This window comes from Triturus cristatus, chromosome 5_1 (assembly GCF_964204655.1).
Source record: "Triturus cristatus chromosome 5_1, aTriCri1.1, whole genome shotgun sequence".
NCBI classification, from domain to species: domain Eukaryota; kingdom Metazoa; phylum Chordata; class Amphibia; order Caudata; family Salamandridae; genus Triturus; species Triturus cristatus.
In genome coordinates, this window is record NC_140587.1 from 220,807,815 (window position 1) to 220,832,797 (window position 24,983).

Consider the following 24,983-nt stretch of genomic DNA (forward strand, 5'->3'; position numbering starts at 1 on the left):
AATCTGAAGGACAGTTTTTGAGTCCTGGTGAGTCAAAGATCTGTGTATAATCAAAAGATCAATGTTTGAGTCCTGGTGATTTGAAGATCTGAGTACAATCTGAAGGCCAATGTTCGAGTCCTGGTGGTTAGAGCATCTGTGTATAATCAGGTCAGTGTTGTGAGTCCTGGTGGTTGGATTATCTGTGTATAATCAGAAGGTTAATGTTTGAGTCCTGGTATATTGAAGATGTATGTATAATCTGAAGGCCAATGTTCGAGTCCTGGTGGTTAGAGCATCTGTGCATAATCAGGTCAGTGTTGTGAGTCCTGGTGGTTGGATTATCTGTGTATAATCAGAAGGTCAATGTTCGAGTCCTGGTGGTTAGATCACCTGTGTATAATCAGGTCAGTGTTGTGAGTCCTGGTGGTTGGATTATCTGTGTATAATCGGAAGGTCAATGTTCGAGTCCTGGTGGTTAGATCACCTGTGTATAATCAGGTCAGTGTTTTGAGTCCTACCCAAGTCAAAATTGAAGATCATCCTGGACTCATTCTAGCGTCATCCGATGACTTCAGCCAGGCTATTCCTGTAATTATCTGGGGAAGTCATCCCAAGCCATCCTGAAGTCTGCCCACAGGGCAGAATATTTAAATGAGATGACTCTTACTGTAATCACAAAAACTACTCCAGGATGGTGTCCTGATTACTTCAATTAAAAATGCGTGATGATCCTTTACAACTCCAAGAATACTAATTGACAACTGCAGGATGAGTGTGAATTACTCCAGGATGGTGTCCTGATTACTTTAATTAAAAATGCGTGATGATCTTGTACTTCTCAAGGAATACTAATTGACAACTTCATGATGAGTTTGAAATACTCCCGGATGATTTCAGGACAACTTCAGGATGAGTCTTAATTACATCAGGATGATTTCAGGACAACGTCAGAATGAGTCTAAATTACATTGGAATGCTTCCTGGACAACTTCAGGATGAGTCTTAATTACACAAGGATGATTCAGAACAACTTGAGAGTATTACATTTAGATAACTTGTTATGAATGATTGTGAACTAGTCTATGTTTTTTCAACTTTAGAATGCCCTTGGTTACTCCATTATTATTTTCTACCATCTTCCAAAATATTATGGAATACTTTTGAATGATTTTATGACAACTGTGTGATGAATCTCAATGACTCCATGAAAAGGGATGGATAGTTGCAGAATATTTTCAAGTGACTGAATATTAAGTTAGGGTTGGATCACCTTGAGGGTTATCTGACAGAAGTACTTTCTACGATTGACACATTGCCCATCCAGGGTCCAACAGGAGGAATTTCAAAAAACAAACTTGTAAGTATTAACTTGGAGAAGCACCACCGCCTTTTAAAACCAGCAATTGTGTTTGGGTGTAACAAATGTTCATTGTTTGTACAATACAGCTATTTAAAAAATAACCAGTAATCAGATCAACCAGTGCTTATTCTTTGGCATATGATTTTGTGCATCTTCACAGTAAAAGGTGGACCGTGATATGAACATGTGTAAAAAGTAGATGCCAGCAAAATGTCATATAGTATGTATTTAAAAGCAGCCTTGCATCTTGTGGCCTTCATCAATACCAATAGGGTCTTTGAATTTAAGGTACAGTTTAATATACTATGTTTTCTTTACTTAGTGACATGCTGCTTGAAATAAAATGGACTCGAATTATGTATTGACACTTAATTTTATTAAGTTAAAACACATACTTCACCCCACAGGAACCCAGGACACCATGCAAGACAATATTAAAGATATGCAAAAATAAAAGTAGTCAGTGAAAACAAGCAACATTGCTGTAAGTTTTCAGGTTCAGCATTTTCTGTAGTTCGCCTCTGATAGCATTTTTATGGCAAGCTTTTTCTTCATAGATCTGTTTGGAGATTGCCAGCTGATGGGCCTTGTAGGCTGGTTTCATAAACTCTGAAAATTGATTTAAAAAAGCATAGATAAGTAACTTGCTTCTATTAGATGGCCTGTCTTAAAAACAAAATCAACAAATATATTTACAGCCAGCATGATAGTATGGGATTTTGGGTTCATGAGTGAACTATAGGTGCACAAGGAGCACATGCACAATTAAGTCATTTATAGGATTATAGGTAACAAAAGAAAATATCGCCCTCTGAACTAGACGAGTGATGGGCCATAATGTGGCAGTTGCTACACAAGCATTGGCAAAGCCAATAGGTCTCTCCTATGCAAGAGCTATTGATTTTACCAATATGTTTTAGCAATGTTGTACACCAGGGTGGCTGTTGTTCGGCATGGCTAAAGGTTAGTAGAGTAAAGGAGAGGGGGTTGGAATGGAGTGTCGTAAAGTGCAGTGGAGTAGAGTGTTATGGAGTGGCGTAGAGAAGAGTTAAGTGTAACGGAGAGAAGTGGAGTAGAGTTCAGTGTTGTGGAGTGTCGTAGAGTGGATGGGCATAGAGTTGAGCACAGTGTCAGAGCTCAGTAGAGTTTCATAGAGTGGAGTGACAGAGTGTCGTGGAGTGACGTAGAGCAGAGAGGAGCGGCGTAGAGGGTATTGTATAGAGTGGAGTAGAGTGTCATAGAAAAGAGTTGAGTAAAGTGGCAAAGAGGAAATTGCTTAGAGCGTCATAGAATTACACTGAGAAGAGTGCTGTGCAGTAGCATAGAGTAGAGTGTAAGTGGTGCAGAGTGTAATGGGGTAGAAAATCAGAGTGGAGTGCCGTAAAATACAGTGGTGCAGAGTAGATTGGCATGAAGTGCATTGATTGAGTAAAGTTGTGTAGAGTGCATTGCCGTAGAGTAGTGTAGAGTGCAGTGGCATAGAGTCGAGCTGTGTAGAGTATATTGCGGTGGCGTAAAACGCAATGGCATAGTGGAGTGATTCAGAGTTGAGTAGAGTGGCGATGATTGAAGTGGCATAGAGTGGAGTGCAGTGGAGTAGAGTGCAGTCATGCAGAGTCAAGTTCCAGAGTACAGGTTCGTAGAGTACAAGATCTTAGAGTGGTGCAGAGAGCAGTGATGTAGAGTACAGTAGAATACACAGCAAATGTGACATTATAAGAACAAGATTTAAGGGCCTGTGTACAGAAAGCGAGTTTGTGGAAGAATACAGTAAACAAGGTTTGGGCAACGGGTGGGACAAACTCGAGCTGGACAGCCTAAAGCAAATAAAGCCAGCAAATGTGAGTTACAAACCACAAAGCCAATGGTTAGCAAAGGGCAGAATGGATTCAGAGGTCAACTTTCTGAATGTCCAAGATGTTTTTAGCAAACCAGACAAAGGTGCTGTCTGGTAGACTGCGACTTAATAATGTCCATATGGTAATGTGCTCTTTCATTAGGTCTCGCCTGACCCAGCGCATGCGCTGGTCTGGCGAGACTTATTGAGAGAGGGCTCCAAAAAGTGCTACCAGGCCAGCCTAGAGCTACAGTGCATGTGCGCGCGCCGCGCTTTACCGCGATTACTTTCACTTTCGCGGCCGCGTTGATCGCGATCACTTTCACGGCCGCTTTGCATAGCCAATAGGTCTCGCTTTTGGGACCTTATAAGTATTTAGTTATGCAACTGTTGCATAGCTAAACACTTATAAGGTCCCAAAGGCGAGACCTATTGGTTATGCCAATGCTTGTTTTTGTTCTGTTTTCAAGTGAAGAGGAAAGTGGAGACTCTTTACTCTGCCCCATATGATGCCATAGTTTTACATGGTAGCATTTTTAGACACGGTTTCGCTGGACTTTGAACTATCGTGCTCATAGCAGGAAAGAAGAAAGACGGGCTAAGGTACAGAAGTAGAAAAGCAAAACCCAATAAAATGCTTTTCCAGTACCAGCAATTGCCACCTGTGCATACAGAGGATAAACAGTCCCAGCCTCAAGATAGGACTTCTGCAAGATGAGCACCGAGTGAGATTTGATATTGGACTGTCCTTGCATCATGCGTGCCTAGAAAAAAGAAACTGCTCTGGCAACTGGTATCATATGGCAAATAGAAGCCTTCATACAGCTTATATTACACGGTCTACCAGGCATAGTCTAATATAAAGCTGGTAACACAGTTTACTATCACTGTCGTTCCTTCTAACACAGATTTATGATTTGAGTCCTTTTCATGAGACCTGGAAAGACTTGCTCCTTTGGAAACAAGTGATTGGAAGAGGAGAGAGACAGCGAGAGACAGAGAGAACAAAATGGCAAGGATGGAATCCTTTTACAATGTGATTTGCTTGGGGGATAACATATGCCAAGCGGTTTTAAGGCTCGAAACAAACATACCATGTAGCTTACTATTTTTATGCAAACAATACAATAACTTTCACCTGAATTTGTGTTGCAAGCTGATCCTTGTGCAATGCTCTGTTCAGAACTGGGGGATTTGGTATTCAGGAGGGCCCATTAGAATCCTTCAGCCGGTGCTGCAGATCAGTCTGCATAACAACACATCGAATTACACGTCATTATGTATATATACTGTAAAAAAATAAAAAGCAGTGGTTGTGGATGGAGATTTTACATATATATGGATTATGAGAACAAAATCAGATGATAAGCATCAAAAATATCTATTAGTCATAATCTATCCTTTAACCAGTTTCCTTTTTCAGGAATCACTGTTTCTCAAACATAAACTATTAGTATTACAGGAATACTATCAGAGTCTAAAAGAACAAATATGGTAAGAGTGAAAAATGAAGCAAGTCACCTTATATACTATAAATGAACCACTATATATTTTAGAGAATGCTGCATTGGTTTCCTCGAATATCAAAACCAGGGCTCACTACAAATTATAAACTGCCAACTAATTTCCATGTATGCCTTTTAACTGTGCTACCATTCAGTAAAGTTTTAAAGACATCACATTGGTAAACGCAAACCTGCTTATGAGCTATGCAAGGGAGAGGTGGAATACAAAGCGTCAGAGAATGAAGTGCAGAAGGGTAGGTGGCCTGGTTTTAAATGATCAATCTCACTCACCTTTTAAGTAGTCATTCTCACCTTCTAAGCTTCTCACTTCTACTTGTACTAATACAGGTTTCTTGTGCTCTCAGTCTCGGTCCAGTTTACTGCAAGTCTAGCCGCAAGCGCCAATCTTCTTCCTTCCTCCTTTGATGCTCCTCTGGTACTGAACAGTATATGTATCACTGGAGTTTGATGTGTCTTGGAGCGCCGTTTTCCTCTATAACCAACCCCCCATGTGGTGTACCTCACTCATGCTGCCAAACAACCCAGCAGGCCTCTGTGCTGACTGACCCTACTTACCAGGTTCAGGTTAGAGTAGCTCATCCAATCCAAGATTCTGCTTTCCATTCTACAGTTGTAGTCCCCTCATCCCATTTCAGTATCTGAACTACAAATTATATATATACACACACACACAAACACACACATATATATATATATATATAAGGAGATTGCTAAGGTAGCTGTACTCTTACATGGATTTGGGAATCTTGAACTCTGAACCCCCATAAATCACTGCTAAGAAGCAGCCGCCGAAAGCTCTGTGCCGGTAGAGGCTTAAGATAAATGAGCCCAGCTTTCAGAGGGCATACAGATAATATTTGCTTCTGAAAGAGATATTGAGGTGGCCACAGCATGGCTGCTGTTCAGCATGGCTAAAATCTAGTGGTGTGGTGTAAAGTGGAATAGGGTGGAGTACTGTAGAGTGGCGCTTGGTGGAGCTGGAAAGAGTGGTGAGTGCAGTAGCGTGGACTGGCATAGAGTGGATTGGCAAAGAGGAGTAGTGGAGAAGAGTAGAATTGTGTGGTGGTGTAGAGCAGAGTAGCATGGCATAGAGTGGGGGAGAGTAGAGAGGTGTGGAATACAGTGGAGCTGCAGAGAGTAGAGTGGCATAGCAAAAGGTGGAGCGGCAGACAGTGCTGTAGAGTGGAGAGGCATAGAGTGCACTGTGTGGAATAAAGTGGAGTGACATATAATAGAGTGGCACAGAATGGAGTGGCGTAGAGTGGATTGGAGCACTGTAGAGTGGAATGGCATTAATTGCAGCAGAGTGGAGCAGGACAGAATAGAGTGGAGTGGCGAAGTGGAGAGTGGAGTGGCATAGTGCAGCAGAGTGGGGTGGGATTAAGAGGTATTGAGTGGCTCATGAGGCCTCTTAGCCATAATGAAAGTTGTTTCCACATGAAAAGCAACTGAAATATGCAATCTGTGCGTCACCTACAGTGTTTTTTTATGTCATATATGTTCTGGTAATAACCTCGAGTCTGACCTTGCACTGTATTAATAAATGTGTGAATGAGTGTTTGTTTATAAGTACAGTAGTTCTGCATGACATTCTATTGGGCCACATTTATTTTCGCCGCCATGACATAGACATCTGTATATGCTCGCATGGATGTTTTTACTGTCAGAAGCATTTAGGTTAAATGTGCAGTGTGGTTCAGTAAGTGGCTCGTACTTATGAGGTTCTAGAAATAGCAGCTGCTTGGAAGGACAATGAAAACAGACCGAAGCATACTATGCCTGCTTCACTTAATGTAGCTAGGTAAACGTCAGCGATTTATCAATGGTAACTGTGTGAGTATGCCACAAAAGGGATGCTCTAACAGTAAAGATACAGCTAGAAGAGGATCAGACAGATAAACAAGAGATGAGTAACCTCCATAGCTCAACTTCAGTTAGTTCCGAGTTCTCCAGGAGAAATACATTATCATTATGTAAAAAATATTGATGCAAAACAATCAATAACCTATCACACAGCCTGAGAAAGCTCCTTAAATCACTCATTACATTACAGCCACTGCGAAGAGGAGCCGAAATCTGAACAGAGGCTGCTGACAGGTTGAGCTGCTCAAGGAGCCAAAGCACACACGATAATAGTAATCAGGCAATGATGCCTTCAACAAACACGAGAGCCGGTGTGACTTTCCACAAACTCAAACAGGCGATGGAACCTTCAAGAAATAAAAACAAGAAAGCGGATTTTCAAAAACACAACTGCTGAATGTTTCTTTCAATAAGCATAAACCGGCAATTGCACTGTCAACAAAGAAATAATAGGCAATACCATCCTTTTATTCTGCACAGACACCTTTTTAATGCTATGCTAGTATGTATAAACGGGAATGAAACGCAAAGGATTTTTTTAACTGATGAAGGAGAAGCAACACGGAGTCTGGCGCAGGAGGCAACAGCACTGGGTCGCAGGTGGGGGAAACAGACAACAGAGCGAGAAAGCACAAAGTGGAGCACATGGAGGAGAGCAAACCGGAAAAAGAGAAATTAATGTGGAGCAGGCGGGAGAATGCAACAGGGGGAGCACACGAGGCAGAGAGCAACGTGGAAGGGGACAGGGAGAAGTACAAAGGCGACAAAGCGGAGGTGAGAGAAGTTCACGAGGCAAATATCTGTAAAGACAAGCACTCAAATGGAGTGCTTAACCATTTCTAGTAAACTGGTGTCCACGTCTGACGACCTCACTTTTTTCGCGTTCCAATTAATTCTCTGTAAAACTAAACTCATGTGTTGCAAATATCCCATAAAGTGGACAGACGTAACTCCAAAGGATACATTTCAGACCCAAATTTACTTTGCTACAGAAATATGATAGTTTTGCCCCTCTTACCTTGTGCCAGCAAGCCGATCTTTTGCTGCCGATTAAATCTTCCTATGCAGAGCTGAAACTCTCGAAGGTGGCAGAAGGAGAAGAGAGTGCAGGGAATCGCCATAGTGTTTGATAAAAGAGACCTCGAAGCAGTCCTCTTCAAGTTGCATTGTACACACAAGTGCCCGACGCAGGCAGTGACGTAATTTCCGGTGCCACAAGATGTGCGTAGGCCAGGTGTTGAAGTACAATGCGTTACAATTCTAAGTCTTATGTCGTGGGTCAGCTGCTGCAGCTAAGCCAAGCAACACATATTTGCTGGAAAAGTTCTGTTTTTTTTTGGTCTGTGTCCTAGCTACTCCGGAAGTGTCCTAAATCTATCTATTTCTAAACTGTACTATTGCTAGTGACTTTTACACGTGAGTGTTTCCACTCTGCATACGAATCCCGTGGGCCTCCCACTTCCTAACCTTTGGTAGTATAGTGTAGCCCCAGCGATTCCCTAGGCCTATTCTATTTCCGTGACAGTGGTTCTTATACCACTTACTTAGTATATGGTTTGCGTGGCCCCTGGGGCCTAACTGTATTACTTACCTGTGTGACTTAATGTATGCTTAAATAAGACTGTGTTGTACTTACCTCTAATCTCATAAAGAGTGCTGAGGGTTTGCTTAGAATAAATACACTTTATTTTATATATATATCTGTTGTGGTGTCCTTTCATTTGGTATTCAAGGGATTATATATGGTATCACAGCTGGCTTCACATGCCATTCAGAGTTTAGCCTAAGACTGCTCTTGTCCATGCTACCACTAGGATAGCTGGTCTATAAGGTTGACTTTACAACCAATCACCATAAGGGTATTTGGACTGATATAAGGTGTACACTATAACTAGTGACATCATACATCAGGCCAACTTCTCACAATTTTACTACTATAAAGGCAGGTACATTGCAGATAAAAGGGGCTTGATTTGAATGGTGCAGCAGGTGCAGTGACACTGGGGCCAAAAGCTCTAAGGACCCCGATAAAAACACAGAATACTGCTACATATTACTACTAAACAGACAGCCCTGTTTTCCCTCCGCCCACCCTCCCACTTACTGACAGTAAAAGAAGAAAGGAGGGGGGCCATGTCACCCCCTCCTGGAGCCTTAAATAGCCCTGGGACCGCCACCCCAAGGCTCCCCGTTGATCCCCATGGTTGCCTTGGGTGGGACTAGGCCACCCAGTCTAGAAGCCAGGCCCCGGGCAATGGTTTCCCGGAGGCAAGAATCAGCCCCTTGAGGGGAGCTGCGTGTCCCACCTCCTATGTAAAAATAACAAATACAGGTCAGGGCCTGGGGGAATGGGGTCCCGGGGCGGGGACCATGTGACCCCCTTCCCTCCTTAAAATGCTGGGTGAGGGCTGGGCAGCTGAATCTTGATGAGCAAACGGTTCTGGGTGATACCAGTACTGCACAAAAATGTAAAAGGTATCTCCATAGTATAAAGCAAATAATGTTTTAAAAGGTGAGTTATTTCAGCCTCGCAGCATAAAAGAAAGCTGCGCGGCTGCTATGTTAAACATAAAGCGCGGTGCTGAGTATTGTATAAAACTTAAATTCAATGTCAGCAGTAAGCTTTTTAAAAAAGGTTCTCTCACCAAAAGTTAAAGCGTGTCGCTGCAGCGAGCGCTTTTAGTAAATATAAAGGCGGCGTGCATTTGTAAATATAAAAGCCTACAAACAAAAAAAGTAAGCACGACTGCTATACTTGAAGCAGACTGCGCAGCTAAAATAAAAGCGAACGGCATGATGTGATGTGGTGTAGGGGCAAATCATTAAACAAAATAGTGCTCACAGCCAAGATAAAGCAGACCGTGTAACGAGACAAGTAAAAGGTCCAATTGTTATGGACGGTAACAAATGCAGACAAGGCGAAATCAAGGAGGGACTAACAAGCCTAAGGCAGCATTTATGAAGGACATTGACACAGGCCAATTAAAAATATGTGCGGAGAGTGGGCAGGACCTTAAAGCCATCCTCCAATACTGCATGCCTCGCAGCAGCGCATGCGCTGCATAGGCTCGACCTAAACACAGATAAAAGGGAGAGGAATAAAGGAAGAGATATCGCAGTGGTAAAGACAGATAGGGTACAGAAGGAACGAGAAGAGTGAAGAGAACTGGTAATAGCAGAAACTGGAGTGCGATAAAGGAAGCTGATAATTAAAAGTGGAAACGGCATGGAAGGGAAAAGGGAGATCTGGAAAAGGAAGCGGGAAAAAGGATAGAAAAGAAAATGGGCAAGAAATAAAGAGAGGTGAAAAGTAGTTTGGGCATATTATCAAGGTCCGGCGTTAAAATTATCGCCGCTTTATCGGCAGAAAACTGCCGCTAAAGCGGCGATAATGGGCTTGATAATATGCCGCAGAGAATTCCAATAGAAGCCCATGTTCTGGTGTCAACATGGGCTTCTATGGGAATTCTCTGGTGAAATTTGAAGGAAGAAAAGAACATAGTGCAGGTGACGGGAAAAGGCTGTATGCCTCCGCTCTATAATATATATGTCTAGAAATAAAATATATGTAGTTTAGGGAGGACATGCCTGTATCATTGCTGGGCTTCAGGCTTCACCTTATGCATAGCTCTGCTGCCCAGACACACAATAGTGATTCATTCAACGTGACAGGGTTTTCTGCCATGAATATATTTTACTTTATTAGTTAATTGGCTCAGGGAAAACCTATGAAAAAGTCACCAGGAAAGGAAAATAGGCAGAGAGAATTGTATTTTTTATTATTATTCTCTCTGCCTATTTTTCCTTTCCTGTTGACGTTTTCATACTTTTTCCCCTGAAACAATTAACCAATAAGGTCAAATACAATAACATGACAGATGAATGGCTGTGGAATGGGGAGGTTACTTGTAGATTAATGCTCTTGACATGGTTTGCAAAGTTTTTATGTTGGGAACCCACTGCCTGCTAAAAGCCCAGAAAGCACCTTTGAAAAGAATTCTCTGAAGCCATCTGCTTCGTGTCATGAAAGCTCGGTGACCTACTCGGTGATACTGCACGCATGGGGCCTGCAGCAAATTAAAAAAGGTAGTCAAATGAATAAAATGTAGCCATGAACAGCTAGGTTTTCACTAGGCAACTAAAACAGCTCATCATATCATCGCAACTTTCCTACATAATGCTCAGCTATTAAGTGTTTTGCCCAGAATCACAGTCAGAGTGGTGATGCAGGAGGTCTAGAAGGGGTGAAAAACCAACAAAGCCCCATTAACAAGCGAATTGTCTTTTAAAGATATGTGAAGTACTGGGGGGGGGGGGGGCGCAGTCAGAGGCTGTCGCGCAGAGGTGGAGTTACAAGGAGGGGGGCCGCAGGAGAGGGGAACCCTCATTATTCTGTTAATGCTACATTGCAGGGTCACTCGATGGACAATGGAGGCACAGCAGTGGAGGTCTGCCAGCAACCTGCCAGGCCAGTGCACAACACTTGCATCACCCTCTCTCTGCCTGCAATTGCGCTCCATGCTTCTGAAAGGTACGAAAAAAAACGTGCATTTTGCGTTTCAAATGTCCGATCCTGCAGCAGCACACTTCCAAGGCCCATACATGACAGTAACCCGATTCAAGGCCCCATTCTCCCGATTTTTTAAAAAAAATCTCCCACTTTGCTCTTCTGAGATGTTGGCATGTATGCAAAAAGCACTGCATTACAGCGCCGCATCTTAAAAAAAGGCGGGCTCCCGCCTTTCAAACAAAAGCGCAGCAGAACACTCCAAAGTGGTGGGAAATCACACCCACATCTCACCCGCACCCTCAGACCCACGAAAAAAATACCTACGAAATGGAGCACTTTGCTTCTTTCCCGGTGCAGCCCGATCCGTGTGCACACAACCCGGTCTCTTCACCCGGTCGGCCACAGACTACTAGTACAAGTCAGCTTCCGCTTCCGTTCCAACCAGGGACGGCTGCGGCATGGTAGGCCTGGATCCTACCAAAACGAGCCCAAAGGTAGCCTGTAGTGCTGCTCCGAGGCAGGAGGGGCTGAGAAATTGATGCAAGCAAGGAATGAAAAGACAGACTTTCGCGTCCGCACGGCTGCTTTGATCGCGATCACTTTCACGTTTTGCTGCGCAGACCCAGCCTCCTTAAAACTAAAGCAGTAACGCCAGCAAATAGGTCAACATTGGGTTGAATAGGTCTTTTTTTATACTTTTGAACGCAAACAAAATAATTTGTCTTCAGCCTGCCCCCGCCATCCAATGAGGATTCCCCTCCCACGATCCTCCCCCCCTTAAAATCCCATTTTGGATGCAGTGCATAATTATTCAATGTTAAAGGTTAAAGCCTTTTATCAAAGTAAAGACATTAGAGGCACGTTTTTTTTTACCTTTGAACGAAAACGAAAATAATGTCTTCATTCTTTACTCCTCATGCTTATACCCGACATCCAAGGAAGAGACAACAAGGGTAAAGCCAGATACCCTGTTATATTTTCACGTCCTTACATCTTAAAACCAAGGATTTGCATTTGAGGAAACTTTATTTTTTACGTTAGAATATTTTGTACTTAAAAAAGCACTCGCAGAATCAATACACGGGGAAGCACATGAAAAATCGCAGGCAACGCGTACATTTATGGTTTATTCTGTGCTCTCAATTTAGGAGAATTTTTACAACTGTGTACATTGTCATAAAAGTGTTTCGTCGTGCATTTGTAATCTTGTGTGGCGTTAACAAGTATATTTTAATGTTTAAAAAGTAAATTCATTTTATCGATTTTGTATTTGTTGATTTTTATAAAAGCTTAATTAATCATTCTTTCCGCGATGCTAAAATGCGTGGCTCTGGCGTTCAATGTTTATGGGATTGAAGGTGCCGGCTGCGCATTTAATGATTTGAGCCCAATTATAAAACTGTATTCTTTTATTCTGTGCTATCTGTGGTTCACAGATTGGCGTCAGTGACTGGCAGTATGGTTGGCGGGCCACTCTTGCACGACCGGTTATCGCACATACAAGGTCCGTGGTCTCGACGGGTGCCTGGCATTTCTGGAACAGACCAGGGGTTCTACACGGCCTCGTTTTAATTCTAATTAAAACGTTTCTAGAACAGATATGTGGCTTAAAGGCTAGTGCGGCGGACTTGGAAGGTGGGGAATCAGGTTAGAGTCTGGTGGAAGCCTCAAACATCCTGGGATTGTTAGTAACTCGCTTATTATCCCGGTGCCTAAAAATGAATGTGCCCTTCTGTAATGCAACTGGTGCCCATGTAAGGCGCTGTTTAATAGTTTTAACTATACCCAGTATGCACTCTGATATCATATTTCCTCTTCTAAGGCAATACTTGCTGCATGCAATACAATCGTGGATAAGCACGCTAAGTATTGTAAACGGCAATGCCTTTTATTTATGTTTTTAAAACATGCAAGTGGTGTTCAGACACCGCTTGCAGGTTTTCAGAACACATAATTAGAAGGCATTGCCATTTATAATGCCAATAGCTTAAGCTCTCACAAATGCGAGACCTATTGCATTGCAAATGCTTGTTTTGTTAGGCTCCGGGAGATTAAGTGATATGCCCAGGATCACAGTATTTTCAGCCTCCCTGCCGAGGCTCGAACCAGATACCCATCTCCGAGGTCGACCATATGCCTTTACCACGCATGCCATGACAACGCAAAGGCGTGCACGGTGAATGCATAAAGTTTGTAAAAGTGTTTATGGTAAATATATATATATTTTTTAATATGATATGTATATATATATATTTAATTTTAATTTTTTTTTTTTTTAAACTTAAAACCAAAAAAGGCCTTTTTTATCCCAATAACTAAACACCCCTAACATTGTTAAATTACCCATACCACCCCAATACCCATGCCCACTAAAATCTTAAATTACCCTTGGCACCCCAAATCCACCCTGAAATCTAAAACACACCCTGACCACTAACAATACCCCTACACTCCCAATCCCACCCTGAACCCTTAAACTACCCTAGCACCCCAAAACCTAAACTGAACCCTGTACACTAAAATTACCCTGAGCACCCCAAAAACAAAACACACCCTGATCCCTAAATTTTCTACTACACCCCAAACCTAAAGCCACCCTGAACCCTAAAAATCCCCCAGCACCTCTAAACCCAAACACACCCTGAACCCTAAAAATTCCCCTACACCCCAAAACCCTAACCCATCATGCCACTTAAAAATACCCCAGCACCCCAAAAACTAAACCCACCCTGAACCCTAAAAATACCCCAGCACCCCAAAACCCAAACATACCCTTAACCCTAAAATTAGCCATGACCACTAAAAATAAACCTGCACCCCAAAACCTACAACGACCCTGAACCCTAAAAATACCCCTGCACCCCAAAACCTAAACCCACCCTGAACCCCAAAAATACCCTGGGCACCCCAAAACCCAAACATGCCCTTAACCCTAAAACTACCCCTGACAACTAAAAATAAACCTGCACCCCAAAACCTAAACCCTAAAAATACCCCTGCACCCTAAAACCTAAACCCACCCTGAACCCTGAAAATACCCCAGCATCCCAAAACCCAAACATGCCCTTAACCCGAAAATTACTCCTGACCACTAAAAATAAACCTGCACCCCAAAACCTAAACCCACCCTGAACCCTAAAAATACCCCTGCACCCCAAAATCTAAACCCACCCTGAACCCTAAAAATACCCAGACACCCCAAAACCTAAACCCACCCTGAACCCTATAAATACCCCAGCACCCCAAACGCCTTAACCCTAAAATTACCCCTGAACCCCAAAACATATAACCCTACACTCCAAAACCCAAACCCTATACATACCTTACACTTACATATAAATCACATATTTGGATGTTTATTTTCAAATCATCAAGCACAATTGGATCTTATGAAGTAATCACATACTCATTCTTAAATCCTCCTGAAGGCATCAGGAATAGTCACACCTTGTGAAGTCATCGCATACTCATTCTTAAGTCTTCCCGAAGTCATCAGGAATAGTCACACCTTGTGAAGTCATCGCATACTCATTCTTAAATCCTCCTGAAGTCATCAGGAATAGTCACACCTTGTGAAGTCATCAGATGCTCATTTTGAAGTCATCCACAAGTCATCGAGCTCAAGTTTCTAAACTCTGCTGATGACTTCAAGAGCTTGATGATGTCTGATGATGTGAAAATGACTTCTAGAGTAGTTGGATGATCATCCAATGACTCTGGGATTGCTTCTAAAGTAATCCTGTTTGACCTGGGTAGTGGTTGGATTATCTGTGTATAATCAGAAGGTCAATGTTTGAGTCCTGGTGACTGAAGGATCTGCGAATAAACTGAAGGTCAATGTCTGAGTCCTGTTACTTTGAAGAGCTATGGATAATGTTTGAGTCTTGCTGTTTCTTTCTCAGGAGTAGGAAATCATCACTGTTGAGGTAGAGTTTATTAACCCCGATGCTCTGCCCCATGAGACTGTTCGCTTTGTAGTGTGTTTTTTGTCAGTGTTCACAGTTAGTCTTTCATTATTATTTTATTATTTTTTCACTTCTATGGCCGTGCTCTCATGTTTTATTCCTGCATACATGAAAAACCCTAACTACAGGTAAAACAATTTATCTCTCGCTTCCCACTCCCCTGAGGTACCGGACCCCAAAGGCCCTTATTAAAGTCCTGTTTCTGGAATACAAATGGCTGCAGTTGCATTATCCGTGGCGGATAATGAAGCTCGGTTCTTCTGAAGCCTACGTCTCTGCATCTGACACTGCATTTACCATGATCAATAATTAAATAGTTATCAATTTATGCAAGAGGAGATTTTATAAAAATGAATAAATTAATAAGTCAATGCAGCAATTTGCGTTTAAAGTAGTCAACTATGGATCGTAAGTCACAGGGCTGGTAGATGTGGGTGTAAGGAGCTTTCTTAATGATTTGAGTCAATTGCTTGATGATGTCAATTTCATTTAGAAGATTAGTTAACAGATTTTATCTGGAATGTACAATATCTTTTTCTTCTGTGCCACGTTTGACTATGCTAAATATTAAAGCATTCCCATGACACCTGGGAATCTGCCTTCCATCTTCATATGTTCATTTTTTTATGCTTCATATTCCAATTTAACTCTCTGTTTTTACTCCGTTAAAGTCCACCCGTATGTTCCCCTATAATCTATGCTGGGTTTAGTTTACTCTATATAAATTCAGTACCAAAGGTCAAATTAGCCATTAATTGGCGGTATACAATTACAGTTTCAGAAACAACATCAGAAAATAAATATTCTTTAAATTAGTTTAGTTCAATTTTGGTTCTGAAAGAAGTCGGAAATGGCGAGGGTTTGTATTTTTGCAACAGTTTGGGAAATTGAAAAGATGTAAAAGATGAAACATGCATAGGCGTACGTTGGAAATGTGTAAATTGTAAACTTGTAAATGATGAAAGATGCATCACACAGACGATGCGATACCTTCAGAAGAGGCCATACTGCACCTTTATGGTTGTAAGTTTCGCAGGAAAACCCCGGCACAGGCTTTACTTTCCATCTGCTTAAACGTGGATGCATTTCTCAGATAAAAACTGAAGAGTGTATTTGCCCATTTACATCGACCTTCCCAGGATGATTTACAACATCTGGCTTCGGGGGTGCAGGTCCTCACAGCTGCTTCTCTCACTGGAAAGATGTGTCCTTCTAGAGGTCAGGGACGCTTGGACTTGCCTCCCAGCAGCAGCTGTGTGTGGTGCTGACAAAAATAGTAAATTGACTTAAATAGTGGCATGGGACTGATGCCTGCGAGTGCCTCTTTGTTGAGATAGTGCCAGTACCGGCATTTAACCCGTTTTTAAGTGTTCATCCAGATAAGTGCACTGGGCACTGGGAGCTAAAGTGATTTTCACAGCTTGATACACATTTCTCGACCGGAAGAGCCTGAATTAGAATGTAGTTCGCCCCTTCCGCAGATGATGACTTAGCCACCACACCGCGCATCTCTCAGACATCAGCGAACGGCGTAGTCCGCTGGTCCACTCGATGACTGTCATGGTCTCCAAATCCAAACTCACATTTACAACTTATGATCTTAGTTCACACATTTTGGCAAAATATGTGCATCACTTTCACTCATTTTAGCCTCATTCTCTGCTACTTCCCAACCAGCCTTTCTCAGGACTGCGTTCCGCGTGGGGCTTAGCGATCCTTACACGCACAAATATGGCAGTATAGGCTCAATTTATTTCATCAGTTGTATTTCATGAGGTCCCTGAGCACATGTCTACAAATGATGACGTTATGCTCTTTTCAGCCAATTACAACCAGTACAGTTTGAAGGGTTCAATGATCACGACCTTTTGCTAAGACAACAGAATGCCACCAGATCCAGATTCCATATATTGTCTCCATTGACTTGAAGTTCATCAATGTATTTACTTGAATCTAAGCAAAATCAGATATTTGCTGACCCTCACTTCTCCCTTCTCCCCTGCTGCCCATCAGGCTTGTCACTCAAGTTTCAAGTTTTTCAAGTTTATTTATTTTTGCATAGTTAATTAAAACCGTTGCAATAGTGACAATAAAAAATGGTTAATACATCGTTGTTAAAACCAATTAAAAGCCAAAAAAGGAAAATTAATTAATTACAGTTTAATTACTTGTCACTCTGCCCTCTTCCTTGTCACACACCCTCTAGCATCACTGCTCTCTAGTTGCAGCGCCTGAAAGGTTGGTAGTGCTCAGACAGAGGGAAATGTGATCAACTTTCTCTAGCACTGCCAGATATTTAAGGCCCCTGGTGCCCTCTTTGGAATCTCAATGACTTTATTTTGAGGACCAAAGACACTGAATGTTCGATCCTGGAATCACTCAGGCCACCCACTTCTTCTCAAATTTGGCCACTCAAATCTGCTATAAGAGCAAAGGATCCATCTCTTGGAAAAATCTCAAATACCTTTAGAAAAAAAGACCAAAACAAGCTCACACTACACAATGACGGTGACATACATATCATCATCACTGAGTGGTATAACGTTTTTTTCATTTTTGTACTGGTAGTTGGGCATCTTCAAAACATGTACACCAACTGTGTACACAAAGCCTGTGAGTTTCGTTTTCAGGCTCGTGCCCCCCCTAGAGTGACGCTGCATACATATTAAGGGGCGACCAGATATCCCTGAGAATCTGGGTACATATTTAGAAGCAACAAATGATTCCCTTGGGAGAAACTTTATTACTAGGCGTGTATGGTCAAACGAAATTTATAACACAGTTTTATTCGGTTTGAGAGTGCTGTATACAGTGCATAACCATGGGAAGTTGGACAAACGTATTACCCATATTTGAAGATCACTGCCTCCCAACCTGCATTTTGGGCAACTGTTTTCGGAAACATGTCTGCCCATAAACTCTTTTTCGTATATTTGGTTGAGAGGCATTAGTACCCGACTAAGCTCTTTCCAGTCAATGTATGTGCTTCCTTGGTTTGTAGGTAACAGTTCCACAATGTCTGCTGATGCGCCGCTCTTCTGGAGTTCCCGCCCAGCCCTTCCAGACAACGCCAAACCTTTTTTTTTATCAGAAGTGTTCGCGCTTGTATTTTAATTATGACTGTACCATGTGATACCAGTTATAATTTTAATTTGCTGTGAAGTTTTCGGTTTATAAAGTTCCCTCAAATGTATTTTTAAAAGAAATTCCAATCAGTATGTCTATTAAAGTAATTGAATCATTTCCTGATCCATTTCATTAGGTAAGGTCTTTTGTTGTGAGGTCACATACAGCTCATACAAAACAATACATGGCAGTCTTTCACACTGCTAGAGAGGCTTATAACTCATCAAAGACTGCAAGTTAAACTAATGTTGTTGATTAGTAAGGAGTGCGGGAGTAGGGGGCTGTGTATTTCAAGAGCACTGAATCTCAGGCTCTTAGCAACTCAGATGTGCTTGCCCTAAATAAAGCTTCGACAATCTGTCTGTAATGTAGCATCCTTTCTCCTGTCTTTATTTCTTATCCCTACTTCACACTTTCCTACAGTGACATGCATGGTCTTCCCAGTGCATCTGTTTCAATTAGTAGGAGAGTAGGAGAAGGCAAATGCTCCCATGCCTAAAGAATGTGTCAATCTATGTAGCAAATATTTGCGGACAAATTATAGATTTCCAGTCATTTGCATGATCCACTATGCATACTCCAGGGAGAGGTGAGGCGTGTCGGCCAGAGCGACTGACTCCGGAGCGCGGGTCTCACGGTTCGAATGCTGCCGGCAGCTCAGCATCATGTGTCTCTCGGCAATAGATTACTTATTCTCCCCAACATCCCCCCAGCACCTTAGGGGAGATAATTTTGTGCTTTACAAATGTGGAATTTAATTCTAAATTTAGAATTTTTACTCCAGAAGATTTCATTAATGAGTAATTGATTATTTATTAAGTAGTTAAGGAATTCATATAAAGCGCTCTCAACCCGAAAGTATCAGTGTGCGGTATATCGGTCAATATGTAGATATGCCTCGACATTATATGGAACCAAAAACATTTCAAAAGGTAGAATATACAAAAGCGAGCAAGAGATTCAAGAGACTGACAGCAGAACGCGACATGGGAATTATGAATCTGGGAAGCGGACGGGGAATAAATAATAAATACATGGCAGGCAGGCAAGGCTGAATAGGCAGAGAAGAAGAGGTTTTCAGTTGTCAGCCAGGGTGGATATGTGAGAAAGCACCTTCTTCCACTTTTCGTTTGCCTTATGGAATACATTTTCTCTGGCGGTAAAACTCTTCACTCACATCCACATGAAATATGGAGATGTCTCCATTCCCAACCCACCCCCCTGAAAGAGGACTCATTTCTGCTCTGTGGAGTAGAAACTTTCAAAGGTGGGAAAAAACATCTGCAAAATATTTGTGAATCGAAACCAACCTATAGGTTTGAGGTTGTCACTAAAGGCCAGATTTAGCACTTACTCACGCATCACAGTGCAGCAGCTGCAAACAGAGAGAGTTGGAGAGCACCATATTTACAGAGATATGGCACTACCCTCCCCTTTCCCTAGCGCCAGCATTGACATCAGCTGCTGTGCGCCACGGAGACACCTTTGCGCCATAGTGCCAGGGTGTCTCCGTGAATTTAGCATAGGCTTTGTACTTGGAGGGCACCCTTCCAGCACAATATATACATAGACTGACTGCCTATCACTTTTTCCCTCTTTGTATGCGTGCTGTGAAAAGCGGCACACGTACAAAGTCAGAAAAGGAAGTAGAACCCAAAGCATTTTTCCTTCTTTGCGCCCACTTCAAAAGGGCGCAGTTTGCTGGTGCTCAGCCCGTCTACTTTATTTAGGGCCCGATTAGGAGTTTGGCGGTGTGGGAGCGGGCGGCCACACCACAGCCCGCTCTCACCAGATTACAAGTTTCCTTGTGGTCTAGCAGGCGGTCTTTTGACATTCCCACGGCGGTGCCTTTCAAAAAGGCACCGCAATGGGAGCGACAAAGCTCGTTCCTGCACGGACCGAAATGAACAATGTTGTGCATTTCATTCCATGCAGGAACTGGGGGAGCGCACATACAGGGCCATGGTAAGGCAACTGCGGCCGTATCATGATGGCCGCAGAGCTGAGTGCCTATTTTATGTGCTTGCACTTTCAAAGTGCATTTGTCTAACATGGTATTTCTCCGAATAAGTGCTTTTTTTCAGACAGCACAGTTCGGAACAGAACGAGGCAAACACTGCTCACTCTTTCGAAGCTGTGAATTTGAAAATCATGCTTTTACTTGGAGAATGGGGAATTGTGGGGTTATATGAAGCACTTTAGACAGTGGAAGCACATGAAAGCGTGCGCTTGGCTCTGAGCTGATAGCGTGTCAATAGGGGTCTGAGAAGTTATTCATTACAGACGTATAATCTGCGCAGGCTGGCACCCACACCCCCTAAAAATGGGTATGCTTGGCTCTCCTGAGCTAAATTTAACAGAAACTTTGGTGATTTGGAAGAGAAGGGATCTGCGCCTGGTTCCTTGCACGCTTCTCTGGTATATTTTTCATTAGACTTTCTTTACGTCTCAGTTGTGCAGTTGTGTAAATTTCATTTTCATGAAGCTATCTACTGTCATATTTCAGCATTTGATTGTACATTGAAAACTTTAACAAACGTGTTTAAAAAAACTTTACAAAAAAATGGAGGGATGTTTGCGATCTTTTTTTTACTACAACTTAAAGGGAGTGGGAAAGTCCAGATTTTACCATGAAAACACAGATGCAGAGACTTCGGGTTGTAATCGTGGTTTAACAATAATTATGAGAGATTAATGAGGCAAAAAATATTTCTAACTTCACAAGCCAGCCAGCAGATTTGTGAACGGGTCAAACCGAGATCTGTGACTTTGCGTTAGATGCAGCGTAGGTTCAGATGGACACACACAGGTAGGTGCACGCGGTGACGCGCCGATTGCATCTCTCTGACCCACTGCATTCGAGCACATTGAACTCAAGTTCGACAGCCTCAGGTGTCAGCATCCTCACTCATCGCCTCTCATTATCCCTCTGAGGCTCTTCAGTGGTATCAATGACCCGCTGGTCACAAAGACATAGTATCACACCGGGACATCTGACAACACGCAGTATTTAATCCCGCCACACTACACTTCAATTTCCTTTCGACGCGGTTTCCTACCACCACCTACTAGAAATAAATATGTATATATTTTATATGTGTACGTTTCAGATTTCTTCTAACATTTGAGATCCAAACATTTGGTTTTGGGTTCAACTCAACCTTTAAGAGTGGCTGCTGCAAGCACAGTGGAAGCCTTTGCAAGACTTGATCCATAATTGCTCTCCTCCCAGGGTCAGCTTGTTGCAAACAGCTCAGGTCACTAGAGTCACCCAACAAACATGATCCTGTGTTTCTTCTTCCCTTCTGGCATCCAGTTTCTGATGAAGAAAGGAGTGCACGATAGAAATCAGGAGATTGCGTTACACGTAGAAGCGAAAGAGAAATCATCGTCCTCTTTCTGGGAGTCAGTGAAGAGATCCTCTTACTTCCCTCCACAGACACTTATGAGCGGCCATCGGCAAGTGAGCGGTGTGGCTGCGTCGTGAGAAGCTACACGTGGTCACACCTGGATATTTTCTGTTACATGAAAGCGAAACATTGGTAAATTCCTATGATGATAGCCTCTTAAACCTTCAAACGACTGAAGAAATTTGACTGATATTTGATTTGTACACACTGTGCACGTGAAAAATTTGAAGAGAGGTTACCTTTCTATCAAGTAATAAGGAAAATAAAAATCGAAGCTGACAGAAGTTCTGGGTTGACCTTATTCTCGATGACTCCCCAAGCTTTCTACATATACTTCTCAATGAGGTGGAGCGAGACCACCTACCTCCCAGTCATTATGGGCACTGTTTTCAGTCATGGGATTTTGTGTGACAATCTATTGCGTTCTGGGTGTTGTAGTCCTGTTTTACTTCTACTGAACTATTTAGACCAGCAGACCTGAAAATGATTTGCAGGTGAAAAGTTCAGCACTTGATACAATGTCCGTAATGATCTGGAGTGAGGAGGTCCCGCTATAAGCAGTTTATCCAACTCAAGGTGATAACTTGAGGCATGAGTGCAGTGGGGACCAGTAATTTGTGCCTTCAACATGTACAAACATACTCACTCTCACCAACCTACATGCACACTCACTTATGCCCATTCATTCACAAGCACACTTGTACACCCACCATTCACAAGCACATACACACACACTCATTCACAGCACATAAGCACCAATACACATACAGTCATACATACATACACACACCCAACATTTAAAAAATAAACTTACCATGTTGCAGCGTCGACATTGGGTGGTGAGAAGGAATCCTGTGTGATTCCTGAAGGATTGTTACTCCTGTCTCCTCTCATTGGCTGAACTTGTTATAGGTCAGCCAATGACAGGAGGTGAAAGTCCCTTACTCTTCATAAAGTTGGATGGGGTCAGTGAGACTGCTGTCCCCATCCTTTTCTGTGATTAGTGTCACTGATTGACAGTTGGTCCTGGGCACTTCAGGGCTTAAAGCTAAAGTGACTAGATCTGAGTCTATCTGTGATGTGTCCCCTCATAATGAAGGGAGAACATTGAGGCTCTTTGCTGGGCTGAGGACGCCACACCCACAGGGCTGTGAAATCTTCAGCCAGGCAAAGTTCGGCTCAGGCATCCAGGCGCCTGTGCATTTTGCACATGTACAATGCTTGGTTTCCTGACCTGAACATAAAGAGTTCTGAGGCTGACCTTTGCTCGACCTGACAGACACTCTTCATGTTTGCAAAAAAGGTGGGGGGGCTCTCCGTCCCTAATGATGGAACACTACTGCATGAGTGCCTGTTTTACTCTCCATACGCGTTGTGCAGCCCACCATGTAAAATAGGGAGCATTGACACTCTTGATAACTTATTTTGTCATCTTGTGTTGGGCTTGGCCCATCCTCCTCCTATTTTTTGCTGAATTAATCTTTGTTGGCCATAGGACTCTGTGCATGTTACCACTGCTAACCAGTGCTAAGGTGCTTGTGCTCTCTCCTCTAAACATGGTAACAATGTTGTATACCTAATTGGCATATATAATTTACTTATAAGTCCCTAATAAAGTTGTACTACATGTACCCACTGCCTGTTAATTAAATGCTACTGGTGGACCTGCAGCACTGATTGAGCCACTCACTTAAGTTGAACTTTAAACATGTCTCAGGCCTACCATTCCAGCGTGTATGCAGTTTTAAACTGACAATTTCGACCTGGCAAAGTAAACCTATTTGCCTGACCCAAACCTTCCTTTTTAATACATATACATCACCCCTAGAGTAGGCCCTGGACAGCCCTGAGGCCAGGGTGCAATGTATTTAAAAAGTAGGACATGCACTTTTAAGTTTTACATGTCCTGGTAGTGAAAAACACTTAAATTTGTAAAACTACTTTCCCTTGAGATAACTTTGGAGTTATCAATTACATTTTATAAGTGTAATTTCCAAAGGGGAACAGTTAACCAGTTCATGTTTGGTGTCTCTGGAATCATAATGAAAAATCCTAACTTATGTTGAAGTCAGATTTAAACTACAACTCTGAAAAGGCCACTTTTACAAAGTTTGCATTTATTTGCCGCAGCCATTTTGGTGCTTACAACCTGTCTCTGGGACACATGAATGGGTGCTCTTGACAGTCGAGCTTTGTTTATTCTTCCTAGACAGCCACACACAATTGGAAGTTTAGGTGAGACTGGATGAGTCATCACTGGCTGGATGGGAGGAAGGAACTGTACCCAGTCTCACTTACAGTTGAATAGGCTGTGTCCTGTCTCCACACAATGGGCTGCATACCCCCTGCAGTTAGCCTGGAGCCAAGGCAGGAAAGGCAGGGGATCTGGGCACTTCAAAGGCCTGCTGCTAGAAGCTTCTCCTCACTTCAAAGGAACAACTTGGTATATATACTGGACCTCAGACACAACAACTTCACCATACTTCTTGACCTGTGGATACTCTGCCAGGAAGAAGGACTACTGGGCTGTTACAAAGACTGCCACTCTGCTGGACTGCTGTTCTGAAAGGAACTGTTGCCATGCTGTGCTGACCTGGTGCCTTCTGCCCTCCTGCCTAGGTGAGAAGGACTGGACCTTCATCTCTTGAACCCAGAGAGACTACAAGGGCTAGTTGGCTCGCCTCTTAATTTGTAGCCTCAGGGACACAACAGGCTTCCAACAACCTTGCACATGCACCTGGACTCGGCCATCTGTAAGTCTACCCTGCCAAGTGGTGCCACCCCAATCCCTTACATTGCAGCCACGCCGCACCTTGGAACTGACGCTTTGGCTGCATGAAACAGCTTTAACGTGGATCCTCACAACACTCAGTCAACCAGGATTTAAGGTACTTTGTTTAGTGGTCCTAACGGGGTCCCTGTAGCTGGCCTATGCTCCATTATGGTTGGCCTGAATTTCTGACTTTGTCTTGGTACGCAGCAACCAAATATCTACAGTTGCTCTCTGTGCTTTTTTGCGCTACTTTTAATAAGATATTTCTAACTGTATTCCTCCACTTCTGCTGACTGGATTTTTGTTGTTTTAGTCTTGAATTATTTATTAAAATCAGTTAACTTTTTCTAACTTGGGAGGAGATCCTTTTTGTGTGGTGTTTTCACTTTATTGCTGTTCGAAGTGCTGCACAAATACTTTACACATTGACTCTAAGTTAAGCCTGATAATCTAGGGTTACCTTGTGCCTCATCCTAACAAGGACTGTGGTTGCTGCTTGACCAGGGCTCCCTACTAGTCAAACAACCTAGTTTCTTACACCTTGTTTGTGAGTCTGCATCTGTGAAACACTTTACACCAGTTCATATTTCTAACTCTTGCCTCAATTTACATAAGTTACACAATCTTTGCT

At 42.7% G+C, this 24,983-nt stretch overlaps 1 protein-coding gene and 1 long non-coding RNA gene across 2 annotated transcripts in view; one reads left to right on the forward strand and one right to left on the reverse strand.

Moving 5' to 3' along the window:
* The window catches only part of KCNK9 (potassium two pore domain channel subfamily K member 9), a 352,513-nt gene that overhangs the window by 56,998 nt on the left and 270,532 nt on the right, over window positions 1-24,983 (forward strand). The gene's annotated exons all lie outside the window — the stretch shown is intronic.
* LOC146830669 (uncharacterized) lies at window positions 1,697-11,617 on the reverse strand. The gene is made up of 3 exons (XR_014961471.1): window positions 11,403-11,617; window positions 4,318-4,468; window positions 1,697-1,951 (listed from the first exon to the last, which is right to left on the reverse strand). It is a non-coding gene; the product is annotated as an uncharacterized LOC146830669 (long non-coding RNA).